Here is a 16209-nt window from a genome sequence, read left to right as displayed (position 1 = left end):
GCTTGTTATTTGTTGATGTCCCATACTTACCCATGTCCCTTGCTGGCCCCTGCTGGTCAGTACTGTATTGGTTGCTCCTCCACATCAAAGCTTCTACAAGGATTGTTGTGTACTCTCACACTGTCCCCAACTATTTGTAAAGATGAGGCTTCAATACGCAGGGTGGGGCAAAAGTAGGTTTATAGTTGTGAGTATGTGAAACAATTTATTATTATATTATTATTTATTGTAGTATTTTTCCATATGAACAACTATAAACCTACTTTTGCCATACCCTTTACTTGGACTTCTGACTCAATTGGATCACCTTAATCAATTTAGCTTTTAAATTTTCTTTTTGTGTGAAATCTATTGTCTTCTGATTGCAAAAGAAATAACATGCTCATTGCAGAATGGAATTGATTTTCCAGTGCTGTTGCTTTAAGTTTGCATTCACAGGGAATGCCCATCCGGGCAATTTGGGAGATGCTGGAGGGGCATCTCCTTGAATGCAAATGCATTCTGTGCAGCCTTGGCTGGCAAAGGGGCTTCTGGTGAGCCACATGTTCACAGCTCAGTGCTGCCTGGACAACCTTTCTCATTGTGCAAACATCCTGTTTCTATCATTGCTTTATTGTCCCTCCCTTTCAAACATGCTTTTAGCAACAACAGCTGGAATGAAAGGTACTCACATACCAGGAAATATGGTCTTGCTGGAGCTTTGCTGCTTACTTGTTTCATGCTCTTCATTTGGACAGTTCGCATCCTATATAATAAAAGCATAATATGCTAGGTGTCTGGTCGTTCATTCCATCAATCAAAGCGTAATATGCTAAGGCCACTCAGCTGCTCACTATGACATGCATTGACCACAAGGGGGAAGATGCTCCGACAGGTAAGTTAGCTTGCTGCTGGGGCCAGCTGATCAGGACTGAGTGAGACAGGCCAGACATGCCCTGGAGCCCTCCTACAGTCCCTCCCTGGCTGGCCAACCTCCCGTGTTCCTCTCCAACCTCAGGCAGGTCCCTCAGCCTGGCCTGCACCGTCTCACAATCCGGGACTTCTCGGGGGATGTCAGAAAGCTGGTTTCAGCCCCATCCACAGGCCAGGCCAAGGGACCCCACTGGTGCATGAATTCGTGCACCAGGCCTCTAGTTTATATAAAATTTTGTAGTTCATCGTGTGTTGACTTTTTGGGTACACTCTGTGGGTTTTGAGTATGTACAGCTATTACACTTGTATTCATTAGGTCGGAATGGGAAGAATTAGCTAACAAAGCCCAGCTGCTATTGCATGCTACACATTTTCCTGTACCCTTTTCCTCCACCTGCACTCATTAAGTACTGTGGGCCGTATACATGAAGATTACCTGTCCTCATAAATGCCAGGGAGAAGAGAATAAACATTTATGGAACATCCAGTCTGTGTCACTTATATCTTCTGTGACTCAAACCTCAACACGATTTTGAGAAAAGTGCTGTCCCTAGCTTATAGGTCTCCATGGTAGATGCACGAAGAAACTGGGACTCAGGGAGTTAAGCACCTGCCCAAGAAGTTTGAGTTCGGTCACCACAGTTGCTGTGATTCTGGATAAATTTTTCAACACTATTTTCAGGGCTAGAGCCAGAAAAATTGCAACTCAAGGAGAACAAGTTAAATTGCTTAATTGTTAATTGCAAAGACCAAGATGTTGATTTCCTGTCCAGATTTATTTATTTATTTATTTTTAGCTCTTTCTCAAATCTACTTTTTCCTCATAAACAACCATCCAGCCAGGTGCCTGGGGATTGACATACGGCTGGGAGCAGATTAATGCGAGCACAGACAGCAGAACCCAAGGAAAACCTACTGGCTTGGCTGATGGGGTGACAGCTTGGTAATGGGCCTCTGAGAGTGTATATATGAATTAAGCACCTTTCATTTCCTTTACTGCAAAGACATCAATTAAGCTTGAGCAATCCATGGGTTTCCCCCATTTTCAGGCAGAAGAAAATCAGCACAAATTGGCTCGCGTGTTTTTTTCCTAGGCTCTGATCATTAATCGTCTTCAGCTCTTTCCTGCCATCCCCACCTAAAAACGCACACAAATAAACACAGCACAACAAAATGGACCCCTCCCCCGCTCCCACACACCCTGCCATTTCTGGAACCCACTACAAACAATTACTAGGCAATTTGTTTGGTCTTGAGTCCACTGAAGATATGCATTCAGTGTTTTGAAGGCTGATTCTATGGGGAAAGTGCCAGTCGGTTCTCCTTAAGGTTGATGGAGGCTAACTCAGTGCCCTTTTTGGCAGCTTGGCCAAGCTGATTGGCTTTGAAATCACCGTCTGCTCCCTGGCTGGTGCTGCCCTGCGCTTGAGCCAAACAGATGTGTCTCTGCAGGCCTCTCCATCTGACACCAGCCAGAGAAAGCCTCGTTTGTCTTTAAAAGGGGATCCTCTACCCCATACTCTCCTTTTGAAATGATATTAAAAACTCTGTGCTGCAAGAATCGGTATCAGCAAATGTCTTTCCCACATCTCAGACCCTATTCCGATGGTCTGGGGAATTCTGGACCCACCTGATAGGACCTGGGCTCCCTGAGACTGCAGACCTCCAGAGATCACCTCACTTCTGTGCTTCCAGCATCCACCCACACCTTCCGGCAAAACACCTCAGTTTTTCATGAGCACTAGAGTGGCCCTCTGCCATGCTCTTTCCTTTGGTCCTCACCATAGCTCTGCTGGGTAAAATTAGATGGAACCAATGAAACCCCTGATATGCTATGGCCTTTGTCCTGGAAAAGAGACAATTTCAGGTAGCATTAGTTCCATTTTCCAGGTAAAAAGTGGTTTACAATTTTTTTTTTCCAGTAAGTGGAAGAGTCAGAGTTTCTACCCAGAGTTGATTCTATATCCACCACCCTTTCAGTTTCTTTTTTTTTTTTTTTAAGTTATAAAACATTTTAATCACCAACAGGAGCCTGTTTATTTAGACATCATATTTTATACAGAATCGAAGCCTTCATTTAATTTCCTTCCCTCTTTCTCCAGAGAGATGCACCATCTGACTGTGGTATTTATCGCCCCCATGTGTGACTTACACTTTCACGCCATGTAAATGTACCCATCAATGTGTGACGGCAGGGTTTTACATTTTCAAGTTTTATTTAATTGATATCAGACTGTGGTTTTCTTTTCTTTTTTTTCCTTCTGTGACTTTCTTTTTCATATGTTAGGCATCTATCCATGATGCTGTAAGTTCATTTATTATAACTGCAGAATGCTATTTCATTATTTGATAAGCCAGTTTATTTCTGTTTTCTGTTTAGTGTGCATTCTGTTTTTTTCTTTCTTTCTAGTTTTCCATTACTACCCACAGTCCTGCAGTGAACATTTTATGTGTCTCTTTGTGTGTACACTTGAGAATTTCTCTAGGATTGGATTTCTGGGTCAAAGACCATGCACATCTTCAATTCCAGTGATCATTTCTGAATAGCATGCCAAAAATGGCTGTGCCAATCCACACTCCCACTAACCATGTACAAGAAATTTCTTTTCTCCACCTGTTCATCAATGCATGGTATTGTTAGACTTTTACATGTTGCTGATATGATGGTGTAAAATGTTGTCTCTTTGTTGTTTCCCCATTTCCTTTCCCCCTTTTTAAAAAAATAACTTCAGAAGGAGAGAAGCCACACTTGCAAAGATGATCTCTGTGCCAATTTGTTTTCTTAGGGGAGAGAAGTAGTAGTTTTAGAAATGGGTGGTTTTGCTCTGTACCATGGACACTTGAGATTCATAGCACCCAGCACTTCTGATCTTCCTTCCTTTGCTTGAAGAATTCCCCATATTATGAGTCCTGCCTCCCTAGAATGAAACTGTAACCTGATTCACTAGCCTCCCAAGGAACCAGATTTTACATGGGCTTCCAATCTGTCAATCAGACATCCTATATAATAAAAGGCTAATATGCAAACCAGCCGAAAGGTGGAACTACGGGTCACTCTGAGGCACACTGACCACCAGGGGCAGACTCTCAAAGCAGGAGCTGCCCCCTGGTGGTCAGTGCACTCCCACAGGGGGAGCGCCAGGCTCATGGCTGGCAAGTGCAATGGTGGCGATGGGAGCTTCTCCTGCCTCCAAGGCAGCAGAAGGATGTCCCACTGATGGCTTCATTGTATGTCTAGCCCTGAAATCACAGTTAGATAGTAGGCACTAATAAATTTCTGTTGGATCAATAAATAAACTGAACCAACCTACCATGGATTTTTTTTTTTTAGGGAAAATAATCCTACCTGCATTTCTACTGAGCTCAGAATATTTTCAATACTCTCCTGCATGTGTTCTTTCATTCAATAGTAACAGATTACAATGCCTCATGCCTCTTACAGCTTGAATCTAATGCCTGCTTTTCCTTTCTTCCCGGATATTTTAAGTCCTTCCAATATCTATTCAAATGTGCTGCAATGCCTGTGCCATGGGACTGTTTCCTCACAGCCAAGATGGTCCGAGGGTGTCTCGGGCCAAATGGAAGGAATAGAGCTAGAGAGTTGCTTCTGTTGACAGATGCTCTATGCATCTCTTCTACAGCCCCACTATGAACCAGATTTAGCCCTTGTGTTTGCATCAGTTAATGGAGCCAAGATGTCCTCAGCTTTTCACCTATGAGAGGCTTGAGGTCAAATGGCCCCCGTGAATCTGTCAAGCATCTGGTAGGTGCCAGCCATTCTGTTTATGACCCCATTCATTTCACTCATTATCCTTTCCCATAGACTCTATGCCATGCTCTTTGGGGCTAATGTCCTATGACCACTAGCTTACAAATAACCATGACCGAACACTATTGTACCATGGCCAACGCCTCCTCCAACCAATTCCTTGAAGATGGTTTGAGTGGTCTCTTCCTCTTCCTCTTTTGTCATCTCTTGCTCACTCTTAAGGGCCAGAGTGGAGAATTGTGATTGTTGACAGGATTCTAAGACCCAGCTCTGCATGCGCACGCGCCCTCCCTGCCCCCGCCCCCCCCAAATCCACTCACACAGTTAATTCCTAACATCAGAGCACTTAATGGATAGAAAGAACTTTGGGGAAAAGGAATCATGAAAGAGAAAGAAATATGGACTAAAACATTAATGTTTTAGTTTCCCCTAGACTGTTATATGGTAAACTACCTGAGAACATAGAGTGTGTCCTTTTAGGGGTATCTAGGCCTAGTTGAATCCCAGTTATTCTGCTTACCGTCTATAGGACCTTGGGCAAGTTACCTACCCTTGACCTCTCTGAAACTCAGTTTCTTCATCTGTAAACAAGTCTTGTGGAATTGTGCAGTTTAGATATTATGTATGTAAGTCACTCAAAGATCAGGCACTTAGCAAAGCCAGTGAGGTCTGACTTGGAGCACTCTTCGTTCCTGGTTCTCTGCCTGCCCAACACAGAGAGACACACAGACACACACACAGGCACAGACACACACACATGCACACACACACAGGCAGACACACATACCATTCTCCCACATATTTACACTTCCCCACCACTAAACACACATATACACATACATATCATACCCACATACATATCACACATATCATACCCACACACCCAGACACATATACACACGTACACCCTTCTTCTTACATACACGCATTCCTTCCACACACCATCACACAATACACACTACCATACATACCATATACCATACTCATACACACACACCATTGCATACCACAGGGGTACATACAAACACATTCCCTCCCACATACATGCCCCCCTATATATACCTCTACCCTTATATACATATATCACATGCATACATGTTCATGTTTCCCATCTACACAGCAGACTTAGTGAAAAAGGAGACTCTGTGCTATGATCTGAACACCTTAAGACCATTTGACTTCACTGAGAGAAGAAAGGATGCAGTTTACTTCTACGAGAGGTTCAAGGAATTAAATGGGGGAAAGAACAAAGTAACAATTCAGGGAAGAATTTCAAAAACCTAATAAAAACCCCACCAACTCTGCTATTTGGTTCCAGTTCTGCCCCAAAAGTCTTGGAGAAGAGCAGGCCCAAGCTGCTGCCTAAAAAGCCAGGATGGGGTGATGATTTGCCTGCTCTTTCACAGGTGAGTTCAGTTGGCTTCTTATTTTACTCAGATGCACTTTCTGGAAGAGATAAGAACCCTCAGAGCAACATCACCTTCGGATTGCATGGAGTGCTATTTTCTTCCAAATGCCTTGAATGTTGTTGTGCGATTATGCAGCAACTCTTGCGTCACAGCTGACAGCCATCTGCTCTTGCCAAGCCCTGTGAGCTTTGGCAAAATAGTAACTCGTTTAGATTCTCCTTGAATTATGGCTTGGGGCTGCAGTCACTAACCAGGCCATGTGAAAAGTACACACACTCCATTTATTCGTGTGTTTTGTATTACATGTTACAATCTTTGGGGGGCGGGGAGGCGGGGAACAGGTTGAACAGGTGCATTTCTAAAAGAGAGTTAAATTTCCTGAGCAATAGGAAGTTCAGTCCCAACACATATTCTCTCACAACATCCATGTGAAATGGGTACTGTTTTTCTCCCCATTTTACAGATGACAAAACTGCCTAAGGTCGGTAACCTGCTCAGGGCAACACACTAATCAATCAGTGGTAGAGTCAGGATTCACTCTAGGCAGCCCATACAATATGCTATACAGTATATTGCCAGGGGAAGGTCAAAGGCACGCTATCAGAAAGAATTAACCTTCCTCGTATGTTTTCTATAAGAACAATTGGTCCAACCATGAAGACAGAAGAGAAGCAGTCCAGAGATGGAAGACGCTGACAACGCCTTGCCATACTAGCAGTCAGCAGCTGTGTATCACTGCAGGTTGCCCAGGACCAAACCAGAGAGGGTTGGACCTTCATTACCACCATTTGCCCACCATCCAGAACTGAAATATCATTGCTGACATGTACACATAAGGAACTGTTTGACATTGAAATTGGATCTCAAAAGAACTGGTGGCCCATAAAGAAACTCACTACAGACTGATTCATATGCCTTTCAGCAAAATGATTATTGCTTGTCTCAGTTTTGATTCTTATAAGTTTATTTCCAGTAGGACATGATCTCACTCATCTAGGGGAAATGGTGAACAACATAGACTGATGAACAAGAACAGACCCAGAGATAAGGAGCCATGGGTTAGACTGTTGGACCTCAAAGCGAGGGTGGGGATAAAAGGAAGAGATCAACCAAAGGACTTATGTGCACACATATGAGCTAACCAGTGGTCAAGGACAATAGGGGGTGGGGGCATGAGGGGGGGATTGGAATGGGGGATTGAGGACAAATATGTGATACCTTAATCAATAAAGAAATTTTAAAAAAGAACAATTAATGTTAAATTATAGTTTGTGTTGGAGAAACACGCTTGCTTCTTAGGCAAACCAGTGAGAAAATCAGCAGAGCCTCTCACAGGTGGGAATGTCCTGGGGTCTGGCTCTCATCTCTGCTCTCACTCCCAAGCACTTGAATGATTCTCAGTGGGATTATTGGCACTTGGGATGGAAAAAGGCTGTCCTGGTTACTGTTGGATATGTAGCATCCCTGGCCCCAAGGACTAAATGCCCACAGTGTGCCCAGTCATTGTGGCTGAAACAAGTGTCCCCTCCCCATGTCCCAATCCTCCCACTCTGCTTAAGGGCCAACAAGAGGGCATCTTGCTGACAACTGAGATGCTAGGGTCCGAGGGGACAGCACCTGCTCCTGTGGGGAGGGGTGGGTGGAGTTTCTACTGTACGGAGGAGGAGGAAAAGATTGGCCTGGGGACCTGAAGGAGGGGGCTGCGTGGAGGGTAGGGATGGAGAAGGGAAGAGACCGAGGTCTGGAGCAAGGGGTCTTATGAAAGATCAAGTGTGCGCAGGCTCTCCTGTACAAGCTAAAGGAGCCTATGCGTTCCCTCGGCCTGCTGCTTTCTGAAACTGTAGGCTGCTCTGGGCTTGACCTGGAGAAGGCTGAGTGCGTGGAAAGCACTCTGGAAGGGGCCACAGGTGCTGCCACGCTGTCTTGCAGTAGCTCCAGCCAAGAAGGAATGAGCAAACCCCCTTCACCACATGGCAGGATCATCCCTCAAGAGACTTATCATCCCACTGTGACCCAGGGACCCCTCTAAGGGACAGGGGCATTGTAGGCATGGCTCAGGGATTTTAGGAGTTTGCCCCAGTTGGGAGGCCATTTCAGATGGAAAGTCCTTTTAGGCTAACCTCAACACAGTTGTCAGAGTGATCTTATCTATAATGTAATAAAAGGGTAATATGCTAATTAGACCAGACAATGTTCTTCCTGATAAAGCCAGGGTTGGAGGGAAGCCATCCGGGTCCCAGATACCCTTGGGCCATGAGGAGGAAAGCAGCCTCAGTCCCAGGTGCTGGAGGGAATCCTGTGCCTGTGCTGGGATGGGGGTGGGGGGGGTAGGGAAACACGGGAAGTGGGGGGAGGAGTAAGGCCTACTCTTGCATGAATTTTCATGCATCGGGCCTCTAGTTAAAATATAATTCTGCTCAAAAGCCTCCAAATGGTTCCCCATTTCACTCAAAGTAAAAACCCGATTTCTCACAATTGCACCCAATGTTCTACACGTTTTGTCAATGATTACTTCTCTGACCTTATTCCTTATACTACCCCCTCTCATTCCCTCTGCTTAGGCCACATTCCTCTCCCTGGAGCATACTGCCACAGCCTCAGGGCCTTTGCACTGGCTGGAATGCTCTCCTCTACATACCTGCATGGCTCTCCCTCACCTTTTTAAACTCGGCTGGAATGTCACCGTTTCAGGGAGGACCATGCTGGCCACTCTTCCAAGTAGCACACAGTCCGTCCCTGATCCCTAATCATTCTTATCCTTCTTATCTTACTGACATTTTTTTCCATGGCAGCTGCCTCCAAAATCCAACTTATTATGAGAAGATGTATTTGTCTCTGTCCCCGCCTAGGGACATGATGTCCATCAAAGCAGAGGTTTTGTCCGGCTTGTGCACTGATGTATGCAGTGCCTAGAACAGGGCCAGTGGGAGCGTAGTCAATATTATTGAATGAAATGCTTCTCTTAAGTTGGAATTCCTTTGTAGAAAGGGGCTCAAGGGATCGAATTGAAAGCTTTTCGATGCTTCTCATGTTCACGCTTGCTGGTCCTTCTTTCAGTGTGCATGCTTTCCATTTGATCCTCGTACAGCCTCAATACCCGAGAATCTAGATGCCCTCTGAGTAACCTTGACTGCTTGCTCCGCTTTGCCGATTGGGTTGCACTGACCCCTTGAGCCACCCTTTGGAGCTCACCTTAGCCAGGTTACCCGCTTGCTCTGTGGACCTCTGCAGCGGTCTCTCCCAGCGTGCATTCTCTGGGTTACCTGATAGTCCAGGAAACAGAATCTACCCTCCCCCACACCCCCTTACATCCCCCCCAATCCTTGAATGAGCATTCTGGGTGCACACTCCTAGCTCTCCTAGGATCTGTCTTTGTTTTTTTCTTGAGCCAGAAGTTTGGGAGCTGAGAGGCAGAGGCAGATGAAAAGCAAGGCGTGCAGCCACACACTCCTAGACAAGAGAGTTAAAGGATTTCTTCCAGGCCGGGGATGAGATGCTTTGTGTTACTTTAATGAAAATGACACAGAGGGGCCAGAGCGAAGACAAGAAAATAATTCAGAAATTCCATAAGTTAGAATTAATCAGCGAGTTCAGAATCCTTTAAAATTCTAATGAGCTTTCAGCATCGGCGCTGTTGGCTGGGCTTAAAGAAGCACACGGAAAACAAAGAACAAGAATTGCTTTTAGGTAGGGCAATGATGTCTAATGCATCTCTTTTCCTCACCATGTTCAGTTTTCATTTCATCCTGAGATCCCACTAAACTCAGGAGGTTGCCTTTGGGTTTTCAACACTGCAGGGAATGATCTAAATCTAAATAATAATAAAAAGCCACTGCTTTTATTAGACTTTTATTTTATAAGTTGATGGAAACATTTCATATAGGCATTAGGTTTTGTAACCCAATCTTGGTACTTGCTGAATCCCAGAGGGGCTGTTTCACTACCTGGGAGTTCCTGGGGTTTGCATTATTTCTCCAAGGCAGAAGGAGAAAATGCTTTCAGGGAAGGCAGAGTAGTGTTTTATTTGAAATAATTCAGTTTAAGTTACACACACACACACACACACACACACACACACATTATAGTTTCTCTCTCTCTTTCTCTCTCTCACTATATTATAAAATTATGGAGTTTTGGAATTGAAAAGACCTAGAGATAATCTGTTCTAACACTGGCATGTTACATATGAGCAAGCTTCTGCCCAGACAGGTTAAGTACCTCTTCCAAGGTCATCGGCATCTGGTGGAAGAGACCAGACTACAATTCAGGTTTCCTGACTCAAGTCTAATTTTCTTTCTGCTACACCACATTGCCTCCAAAATAAGATAATGTCTATGAAATCATTTTGAAAACTGGAATCCATTATACAAGTATTGGTGGGTAGAGGGAGCATAATAATGAGTTTCTCTCTTTAGAGACAGGCCTGAGGAGCTAAGGTATTTTTCCAAATGAAGTAAATTCACGTTACGTGACTCACACGTCAGATTCCTAAATAGGTTCCTGGGAATGGCCTCCAACAAATGAGCATCAGAGAGGTCAAACCAATGCATTCTTCATTCAAACACCATATACAGTATCCCCTTTTACCTTCTTTCTTACCCTCTCTATCTACCTCCCTCTAGTGTCCATTTTTAGTTATTGCATGTATGTCAATAGGCTGTATACACTCATTACAAAATGTTATGTATTATTTATAAAATTATCTGGCCTATTTTTTTTAATACCAGCAGATTTTATCAAGAGCAAATTAGAATGTTTTTACATCAACGGGAATAATTGGCTAATATAAAGACTTGGATACTATTTTTAAAAGTCTTTAAAATAGTTTTATGATTGGAATGAGGACATATTTAAAGTTTGGTTATTAAATTGTTATTAATAAATTTAATCATATAAAAATCCTTATAATTAATTTAAATGTTTTAATTATGAGGAAACATTAAATTTTTTAAGGTAGAAGGACAATTAAATTAAATAACATGATTTATTAAAAGGGTTAATTACTACTTTAACTACTTGGATACTGAGAATTACTAAATATTATTGCAAATGACTTGAGGGAGTAAAATTTTATTTTGGTGCTATTAATAGATTAATTCACTAAATTATTACAGTAATGGTAAATAATTTTTTATTAGTCTTATGTTGGCCTCTCTCTCTCTCTTTCTCTTTATAAATATATATATTTATAAATATATATATGTGTATATATATATATATACACATTCCCCCAAATGTATACACACCTTAGAGTAATTATAAAGGCAGTGTTTAATAAAATACATTTCATTTTCAAAATTGAGCTATCAGTCCTCATTCATTATAATTTCTTCTTTTTTCCTTGAAAGAAGCTTGTCCAACACTTCAGAATTCTAACCTGACCCCTTGTTAGTGTGTGAAATATTGGCAAGAATGCCCACAACTCAGTGGAAGGAAATTCTTTGGTCGTCTTGCCTAAAGCTCTGGATCCAGTAAGACAAATAGGTTGCTGACCAAGTCTATAAATCCATTTTCTGACTTTGAAAAAGTCCATGCAAAAGTCTGAGTGATGTTTACAAATAAGAGCCTATGTCCCAACAGGCGCCCAGCTCCCGTCAGTCTGTGACAAATCGCCCGGCCGGAGTGCAGGTGAGAAGTGGGATTGGGCCTCTCTTTCCTGCTCCCGGCGCTCCAGCAGGCAGGAACCACACGGTGTCTGACCGGGAGACCCCAGAGAAGCGTAGGCTGGCCGCTGGCCAACTGCACATGCAGGGCTGTTGCCACAGAAGAGGAGATACTTTGGAAGATCAGATCTCTGACTGCAGAGGCGGAGGGAATGGAGCTGATAGACTGAGTGTAGAGTACAAGGAACAGGAAATGTGAGTCAGAAACTACGAAGTCGCAGCAGATGTGGCAGGCAGATGGCATGTCAGGCATCCAGCCTGGCAGAGAAGTCCTGTGGACACCTAGGAGGCTGCACCCCGAGTGTCCGCTGCACACTAACCACACCCAAGCAGCGCAGGGTTCTGGAGAAGCGCAATCTCCCGAACTGGAACCAGAGCGGGCAGCCAGGCAGGGCAGTGCTGGGTAGAGCGGGGCTCTCGGGCAGAACTGGTCATGGGAGGATGAGGCAGAGTCAGCTAGAGACCTGCACACACGGGGCTCGGCTGGGTATCTGGCCAGGCACCTCGGATGAGACGTCAGCCGGTGGAGACTTTTCTCTCTCCCTTTACCAACACGAGAAGACAGGGAGGGCTGAATTAGTGGTATCAATAGAAGCAGGTACCTTTGCTGGAAGCCTTTTAAAAAGACACAGATGTGTGGTGGCTACTGGTGTCACCGGGATTTACTGCCATAAATGGGTTAGGTGTAAAACAAAAAAGGCTGATAATGGATGCTGAAGAGCTGAGGAGACATTGGGTAAGCCCTGAGCTGCTCAGCATGGGTTGTGCTCTCCATTCTAAGATATGGAATGACTGAAATCACTGGTCAGCCAGTGTCTTGCCTGGGATGCTTCTAAGGAACCCTAAAATATCTTTGGGGGGGCCTGGGGGTGGCTTTAGATTCACCCTCCACTCCCGTCAGCACATGGTGCTCCTAGAAACAGGTCGGCAAGAAAGTCCAGGCTGAGAAGTGATGTGCGGGAGATGCCTGGCACAGAGGAACGCTGGGATTTCGTGGGCCCAGTATTTCAGCCCTGAGCGTCTTTGCCGTAGACTACTTTGCCACAAGCAATTTTGCCACCTAACTAATTGGCCATAAACGATTTTGCCTAAAAAGGAGAAAATCATAACTTTATTACAAAATACCAAAGATGTGAATACATTTAAAGTGTGTGTGTCGATTCATAGCAATCCTGCTCAAAGAACTGAATTTATTTTGGGGTTGCACTTAAGCACTTCTCGTTGAAGTCTTCTGTTACATAGTATGATGCATTGTTTTTCTTGACGCATTTCCTTGTTCAGCATCACGCTTTTTCTTTTTCTGCTAAAATTTCTTCCTTCATCAACAGGCGTTTCGGTTTCCAAATGCCAGGATGTGTGGCTGTAACAGCTTTGCATTGCGTTGCGGAAGCCTCTGCCCTGTTTGTTCTCGGCGTGTTGTCACATGGCCATTGATAAACGATCCTGAGGCCTATGGGGAATGTGGACTAAGATTTATATCATATAAAAATGGAAGCACTTCATCAATGGGGAAATGAAACCAAACCGTCAACCAGTTATTTTATCTTTTTTACAGCAATTGATTCATCGGTGGAGAAATGGAAGCAAATAAGAAAAACCCCAAACTGTTATTTTATATTTCTTATGGCAGTCAATTCGTCAATGGAAAAATGAAACCAACCAACCAACCGAACAAAAACCCAAACTGCCAAACAGTTACTTTATTTATTTATGTATTTACTTTTCTCATCAAGTGCTTGTGGCCAACGCTGTCTTCGGCAAAGATGCTACAGCAAAGGCACCCGGAACTGCGATTTTGGAGCAAAGTGGATAATCTCATCTCCTCTGCATGAAAGGTGTGGCCCCTGGGGCGACCCAAAAGCAGAGAGGGACCCGAGGCTCCGCCAGTTCACTGTGCGAGTCCTTGGCAGGGCAATCAATCCATCCAGCTGGGAAAACTGTTGACTGATAGCGCCAAACCAAGCACGTCGGGCCTTAATAGACTGATGCTGGTTGGCTGCTTTCTTTCTTGAATTTGGTTCTGTTCACAAAGTACTGATTTAAGGCACTTCGGACTTCCCAAACTCCTCTCACACCTGCGGGAAGAGGTGGTATAACCCTGGCTTTAAGCAGGAAAGGCAAAGGGAACGAGCGGGGAGGCAGTGAGGATTTACTTCCAGGCCCCAGAGAGTGTCCTCCTGGGTGGGTGTTTCTAGAATACACAGGTGGCCTGGGGCTTTACAGATAGAGACCTGCGTTTGAACTGGCACCAGTGGGGGGTGGAGTAAAAGGCCGTGGTTCTTGCCTTCCTGGAGCATGTAGTCAACTAACAAATCAACAACAAACCACATCAGAAATATATAGAAATGTTTCCTTTACTTGGCATAAGAGAGACTCTAAATGAATGTGGCCAGGAAGAACTGAGGGTGGGAAGAGGAGATGCCAGAAAGGGAAGTAGGTTCATCTGAGCTGGGCCTCTGGGGTGGGGTGGTGGGAGCTTGACTTAGGTTTATGTTTTGTTTTCTTAATCCTCATCCCAGGATATTTTTTTCCCCCATTGATTTTCAGAGAGAGTGGAAGGGAGGGTGGGACAGAGAGGGAGAGGGAGAGGGAGAGAGGGAGAGAGAGAGAGAGAGAGAGAGAGAGAGAGAGAGAGAGAGAGAGAGAGAGAGAGAGAGACATTAATTGGTTGTTTCCCCCATGCGCCCCCTACCGGGGCTAGGGATTGAATCTGCAACCCCAGGTACATGCCCTTGACTGGGAATCAAACCCGTGAGCCTTGGGTGTGCAGATTGATGTTCTAACCACTTAGAACACTGGCCAGGGCTTGGCTTTAGGTTTTAGAATGAAAAGAGAGGCTGGCGACATGGTATCATCCCAGACGGTGATGCTTCCAAACTGAGCCAAAAAAGTACAGGGCTGCCCTGAAGAAGGAGAAAGAAGAGGAACGCCGGCAGGAACTCACTTGATGGAGAGACTCAGGACTCTCACAGAAGGAGGAGGAGAAAGCTTTTATTGAACAACAGCAAGAGAAGCTGTTGGAGATAGAGAGGCAACGATTACATGAGGAGTGGTGGCTGTGGGAGCAGAGGCATAAGAGGAATTCAGAATAAAGAAGGAAAAGGAGAAGCAGCTAGAAAACAGCAGGAAGAACAGGAAAGTTAAAAGGAGAATGAAAACGGTAGAGAACGAGAGAGAAGAAGAGTGAAGCTACAGGAAGAAAGCAAGAGAAGGCTGACGTGGGTTGAAAATGCTGGAAAACAGAGCAAAACCCAGAACCACCCACAGACTGATGAATATGATGGGGAAAGGTGGAGCTGACTGTCCATTCTACAGTAAAATGGGAGCTTGCGGATTTGGAGATAGGTGTTTATGTAAACACAGCTTCCCAGCATCAAGCCCCGCCCTTCTGATCAGAAGCATGTTTACAGTGTTTGAATGGGGCAGTGCTGAAGGGGTGACTGTGACCCAGACACCAGCCTGGAGGGCGGTGAGGAGGAGACCTACCTCCTTGAAAACGTGCTCCCCGAGGTCCAGAACGTGGGGAAGGTGACCCAGTTCAAATCAGCTGCAACGTGAAACCTCATCTGAGGGGCCATGTGTATGTTCAGTTCAACGGGTGGTGGTGTGCAGGATGGCAGCTCCTGCGACTTTCCTGCCCTGTGACCCCGTGGAGAATGGCAATGTGTGATTTGCATGAAATACAGCAATGCCCAAGAGCTCCCGTAGGGAGGTTGTTTCACAGATGGTGGAGGGGAGGTAATGTGTCCTGCAAGCATGCGCGTGGCTATCTCCTGGGCATTTGCAATTTCTGGCTATCAACCTGAGCCGCATCTGCCAGGAAAACTCCATGGAGACGAGGCAGCCCCGCTGTCCCACACAAAAGCCTCTTGGGATGGGAGAGAGGTAAATACCTCTCATTCTTTGACTCCACGGAAGCAAAACCAGTGCAAATTAACGCCTCAGGAGGTTATTCTGCTCCTATCTATTTGCACTTGGGGTTGGTAGAATGGTTTCTACCTGCATCTACCTAGTCATACAGAGACAGCGATGCTTGGGAGAGAAGAGCTCAGGGTCCTGAGAGTGCCCTTGTTGTTGGTCTCATTCCCTTATCATCATCATCATCATCATCATCATCACCACACACACACACACACACACACACACACACACACACACACACACGCAAAGATAGAAAGCTAGATCTGAGAGTATGGGCTGACTTCAACCAGAAAATGACAACAGGTCCCCTGGGAGGAAATCTGTCAAGGGCAGGAGTTGAGGCTTTCCTGGCTGAGCCTTGGGAACTGGCATGTTCTACGGTAGATTTAGCAGGGCGTCCACAATACGTTAGCTGGCATGCAGTGAAGAAAACCCCGTCCACATCTGATGGGTTGGAGTGGCCCTGCTCAGTGACTAGAGTGTGTCACAGGTAACATGGCCACAGATGTGGGAGTGAAAGGAGCTGAGCCTTAAG

General features: G+C 45.0%; 1 long non-coding RNA gene across 1 annotated transcript in view; it reads left to right on the top strand.

Annotated features, from left to right (window-relative positions):
• The window catches only part of LOC311611660, a 59612-nt gene extending 52381 nt beyond the window's left edge, over positions 1 to 7231 (top strand). The window contains exons 2-3 of the long non-coding RNA XR_014793137.1: positions 6000 to 6087; positions 6729 to 7231. This is a non-coding gene — a long non-coding RNA (uncharacterized lncRNA). The remainder of the gene's footprint in view (positions 1 to 5999; positions 6088 to 6728) is intronic.
• The last annotated feature ends 8978 nt before the right edge of the window (positions 7232 to 16209 follow it).

The sequence above is a fragment of the Pipistrellus hanaki genome, assembly GCF_964339955.1.
Source record: "Pipistrellus hanaki genome assembly, chromosome: 1".
Taxonomy (NCBI): Eukaryota; Metazoa; Chordata; class Mammalia; order Chiroptera; family Vespertilionidae; genus Pipistrellus; species Pipistrellus hanaki.
Note: the sequence above shows the minus strand (reverse complement) of the source record. Positions and strands in the feature narration are given on the sequence as shown.